The sequence below is a fragment of the Humulus lupulus genome, chromosome X (assembly GCF_963169125.1).
Source record: "Humulus lupulus chromosome X, drHumLupu1.1, whole genome shotgun sequence".
Taxonomy (NCBI): domain Eukaryota; kingdom Viridiplantae; phylum Streptophyta; class Magnoliopsida; order Rosales; family Cannabaceae; genus Humulus; species Humulus lupulus.
The window spans coordinates 124666069-124671830 of NC_084802.1; positions in this window are offsets into that span (position 1 = coordinate 124666069).

A 5762-nucleotide genomic window follows, 5' to 3' on the forward strand; every position below is an offset into this window, starting at 1 on the left:
AGTTGGGCACTGCCACAAATGAAAGGGTATTTGTGTCAGTTGTAACACAAACGGTGTTAGTGGGGACCATTTGAGTCAGTTAGGCACTGACGCTAACGCCCCTGCCCAGAATAACATGCACCCATCGTCCTCGATAGCCTCATCATTTGCCCTAATTCTTCAAGAAAAATTTATGTGCATTTCCTCTCCAATCCAGCAGCGCCTCCGAGATTCTTGACCCATTTTGGTGAGTTTTTCTTCATTTTTTTTTTAATTTTAAGGTTAAATTGATGAATTATATATGTTTATAAACCTTATACATAGTTTTTTTTTTTTAATTTTTTGTGTAGATTATTTATTTTTGAAGATTAGTGTTTGAAAACCCCAAAACTTACTTTGTTGGGGTTTGCTATTTCAAGAACCCACATCACTCAAATATCACAAGTAAATACAATTTTATTAATTTTTATGAATTAAATTTGAAATTTATGATTTTTTTATGAAATAGCTATATTTCAGATTTTTTAATTTTTGGTTAGTTTTATATTGATGATTATGTAATTATTTTAGGTTTAAACTTTTCATTTTAATACTTTTTTTAGAATTTTTTTATTATAATTTTTTTTTATTTTTTGTTAAATTTTTCAATTTTTTTATTAAACTTAATTTCCGGTTTAATTATGTAAATGAGTATATATATTAATTTATATATTTTCTACAATTACCACTTTATTAATTATTTAGTTTAAATATTTTTAGTAAATTTTTCTTTATATTTTGTTAACATTTTAATTTTTTTTTTAAATTTGGGTTTAATTGTTTAAATATGTATATATATATATTAAATTGTTTGTTTTCTTTAAGTTCCATTTTATTATTTATTTAGTTAGAATATTTTTAGTATATTTTTCTTTATGTTTTGTTAACTTTTTTTATTTAATTTCGGGTTTAAGTATTTAAATGGGTATATATAGTTAAATTATGTATTTTCTTTAAGTTTCATTTTATTGTTTATTTAGTTAGAATAATTTGAGTATATTTTTCTTTATATTTTGTTAACTTTTTCATTTTTTATGGTAAATTTTAATAGGTATTTTGTTGAAGAATTTGTTGGTGAGATCAAGCTTTGGAGGATTTTATATTGGAGGTAATATTTTTGACCTTAATATATAATTAAGATATTGAACTTAGTGGAATGTAGGAATTATAAATTGGTGGAGATATGTTTCGGGACTGTGTGTTGCAGTGATATAAGACAGAAATTATGCTTGTTTGATTGATTATTTGGTTTATTGTGTTTATGTGATGAATATATGTTCATTTAAATTTGGGAAATGTGATAGAAATAAGGGAAATGCTACCCAATTTTTTTTTAGATTTAGTAATATGAGAATTATGCATATTTGATTTATTTGTTGAATACTTATGTGTATATTATGTGTTGTATACATGTACGTTTTAAATTTGGGAAATGTGATAGAAATAAGGGAAATACTGTCCAAATTTTTTTGGACATATTGTTTCCTTTATTTACTTGTCAATTAGGAAATTCACGAACTATATTGTTAATGTTTGTTGCTTTGTTTGTTTGTTTTTTTTTGTTTGTGTGAAGTTTGACAATGGATATAGATTGGATGTCAGCAGATAGGTTATCAGTGAAATATAGGAATGGAGTTGAGTTTTCTTGCAATTTTGTGCAAGGAATACTCAATCTCCTAATAGTATTCCTTGTCCTTGTGTTAAGTGTGGTAACATTTTCAGGATGACAATTGTTAAAATGAAAGACCACTTATTTAGGAATGGAATAGATAAAAGTTATAAAGTGTGATTTTTGCACGGAGAAAGAATGAAAGTCATTGATGAGGGACCCAGTGGACCATCTAAGAATAATAAGTATTTTGATGTAGATTATGAAGTTGATGATTGTTGACGCCGTTTTTCGTCAACAGTGAAAGAAGAGCACGTAAACAATAATCAGTAATGGCCAATAAACATATGATAATACAAACACGATTTTTTACGTGGTTTAGCAGTTAAATTTGCCTAGTCCACGAGTCTTTCTTATTAAGACTTAAGAATATCTCTGAAAATCCTTCAAGGATGAATTCTCCAGAGTTTTCTTCAAGCTCACAAAAGTTCGGTCCTTTACAATGGTACATGACCTCTCTATTTATAGAGAAGATTCCAGAATACTATCCCACATATTTTGGGTAGTTACTCTTTCTATGCAAATAAATTAAATGGCATTAGATGCCTGTAATCCGACATAAAAGGAAACGTCCCCTGAAGACTAGGGGGCGTATAACTGATCAAATAATATCCCTTAATTGTAGGGGATTTACAGTAATAAATGTAGACCGCGTCTTGTTGTTGGTGATTCATTAGGATATCCACAGTTATCATCCTATATCACCAAGGTCCTATTCTCTCCATATTTCCTATTGACTTTCGAGCCATAACATCTCCCTAGGCCACATGACTTCGAGCTCGTACGCGCATCAGGCTCGGAGCCCTGATCCGAGGTTATCCCTAAGAACAGACGCACCTCGGGGCCTACCTATCGAGCTCATGAGGACATCGAGGCTACCATCTTCGAAGTCGTCTCTGCTTCGCCAGCTCGTTGTTTATATTTCGAATCATATTCCAGACTTTACGAGTTCATCCATTATGAATCCATATTTCGAGGTCACAATTTTCATGGCTCGAAATCTGGGTATAACATCTTGCCCCCTCAAAAGTATTCGTTAGAATCCTATGAGAAGGAAACTTTTGAACTACTTTCTTCGGGAACCGTACCATCACATACTTGAGAATGGACACGTGTCAGTTGGGTATTGCCCATTCAGGGTACTCGAGTACCTTGGAAATCTGCCCACGATCATTCGTCTGCCACCTTTCGGTACCATCATGTCATCAATCCCTGACCGTTGGATTTTATGAGGATTCTGGCCAATGGCTCAGATTAATCCTTTTTATCACTTTTTCCCCTCTATATATATAAGGTCTTCTTCTTCCTCTTATTTTACACGCACCAGAAACAAAAGAGAAGGGACGAAACCAGAGGCCATCCTAGAGAACTTCTTGCTTGTGCATGTTCTCTCAGCCGAAAAAACAAAGGACCTCCAGTTTGTTCGAGACCGTGAGCTCATATCTGCAACCTCTCCTTCAGTCAACGATTTCTCTGCAATTGCCATTATTGTGTAAGTGTCCAATTTTTATTTTCCCTTATACCCGTTTCTGTTCATATTGTTCTTGTTATTTCTGTGAATGTACTAGTTTATTTTCTTAGTACGATACGTTAGGGAATTTTTGACCGATAGGCTTTCACGTTTAAGTCTCCATACTGGGTTTACATCACTGGTTCCATACCCAGTTTTGGTGTTTGAGCAAGATCTCTTTTTTCTGGGTTTTAAAATTTTAAAAGACATTTCTTGTACACCAAGACATCGGGTATAAAAACTTGGCCTTGAAGAATGAACGATACCCATGATTACCTTTTCTGGATATCCGCCACTCTTTTTCCCCTGATTTTCAGGATTTTCAAAAAAATAAAATTGTCCACTCCCCTCCTTTTTCTCGTGGAATACACGTTCTGACTCTTTAATAAGGGTCTTAGTTTCGAACTCGCTTCGTTCTTAAGCTCTGAGCTTGTCCTGTCAAGCTCGTAACCTTTGAACTCTTGCATGCATGGCCCTCACCATTTTTTCTTTCTCGCAAGATGTCACAGAATTTGGAAAGACGGTGGGGGTCGTTGCTGGCAATCCCTTACTCGCCAAAAACCCCAAGCCCGGAGTCGCTGTTTGCTCGGAATCAACGTTGAATTCGTGAGTACGACCTCGCGCGCGAGCAGGAGGATATTCGAGCTCATTATCGCCGCCAAATAGATGAGGTCATAGAGAAGAAAAGGAGGATCCTTCGAGAGGCTATTTATCCCGAATCCAACTCAGGGCCCAGGCCGATCCCACTTGACCCTAAATTGACAGTGACCGTTGCGTACAGCCCGGGAGAGCTCCAATTTTCACTCATGGGGGAGCCTTCTACCTCGCAACCGAGGAGAGACATCTTCGAGGCCGAGCATTATTGGAGCTCAGTTACCTCGACAAATTAGATAACTGATATTCTGGCCTTCCATGGCCTCAGGTTGTCAAGCTCCTTGAGGTGTCGAGCTCCGACCGCTAGTGAACGGAGCTGCTATGCCCCTGGGAACCCTGACAACAGGCCGAGGTACGCGGCATGGAGTCAGGAACACATGAAGGCAGGAGCGCTATTGCCTTTGAAGTCTTTTTTCAATGACTTCACAGATTTTGTTGGGTTGGCTCCATTCCAGCTCAACACCAATTCTTACAGGGTTCTGTCTGCCCTGAGGTCGCTATACCACGAGTTGAAGTGGGAAGGACCTTCGCCGCAAGAGATTTTGTATCTCTTCTATTTGAAAAGTAATCCCTCTCGAGCTCGGGGAGGAGATGGCTTTTACTACCTTTCGAGCTATCCCAAAGAGAAAAAAGTATTTGAGGATCTCCCTAATCATCCACTTGATTTCAAAAAAGCCTTCTTCTGGACAGATGGCCTGTCCCCGTCTCGATGCTACTCATTCAGGCGAATTCGTAAGTATTCCAACCTTCTTTATCCCTGTGCTCGGGTTCTTATTTGTAGGTTCGTACTTAGTTGCAATGTGTCTTATTTTCCAGCCAATTTTCTCCGCCCTATACCCGACGACGCCATGAAGGAGCATAGAGAGACTTTGCTCCAACTCCCTTACGGCTGGAGGTCTCTCTCGTACCTCTTACACGAGAGCAAGCTCCGAGCTTGCGGGCTTTTGGGAGATGGCCAATCCACCTCAGACTGGTCCAACAACAAGTATGATCATTGGGAGTAGGTGCCTTTGCCCACAGGCATCCTCCCTCCAAGGAGAGAGGTGAGGCCTCCACCTCCAGCTCGCCGAAGAAGTCCGCCATCGGGGAATGAGGCTAATGATGAAGCCTCGAGCTCAGACTCGGATGAAGAAGGTAAAGTCATCCTTATCTCGAGAATTTGGTCCCCCACCTTATTAAAACATAAACCCGATAGGTTAGTTTTAGGCCCGGATGATAGATACCACTTCTACATATGGACTCGGGTAGACGACCGAGTTCATAGGTTTGATAGTTGGCTCGGGAAGTATGACACCATGTACAGTCTAAACGAGGTGTGGAACGGGATAGCCGTCCAATATGGGACCAATGATTATAGGGACCTTTCGAGGTTGACACCCACCTATAGGGAAGGTACTCCCCCCGCCTCTTCTGAAGATGGGGGAATTTCGTGGTCCCCGAGCTCTAGTTCGGGGGAGAGTTCCAGTTAGGTCTTTCTTTACTTGGTTTTTCAAGTTTATTAGCATGATGTCTAACCTTGATTGGAACTGTGCAGGTGCCATGGATCCCGACCTTGATGCAGTGCTCTTTAGTGATGAGGGAGCTGGAGCTCAGAAGAGTAAGCGCCTGAGAGCCTCGCGGAGGTCCGACCGACCATCCAAGGTCCCCAGACGCTCTGAGAAGACCCCAACTGCTCAGGCTACTGTGAGCACAACCGAGGAGTCGATCGTCCAGGTTGATCCATCTGGTTCAACCGCACCCATCTTGCTTCCTCCGACCAATACTCAAATAACAGTCGGTCGGCCTCCGAAGAAGCCTTCCATATCCAAGGTCCTACTGCCGACGGCCCGACCTCATGTTGAGGAGTTCGTGCTTGATGGTGCTGCTGGGGCCCAAGGGGCTGTACTTAACTCGGACGTCCTCTCTCGAGTG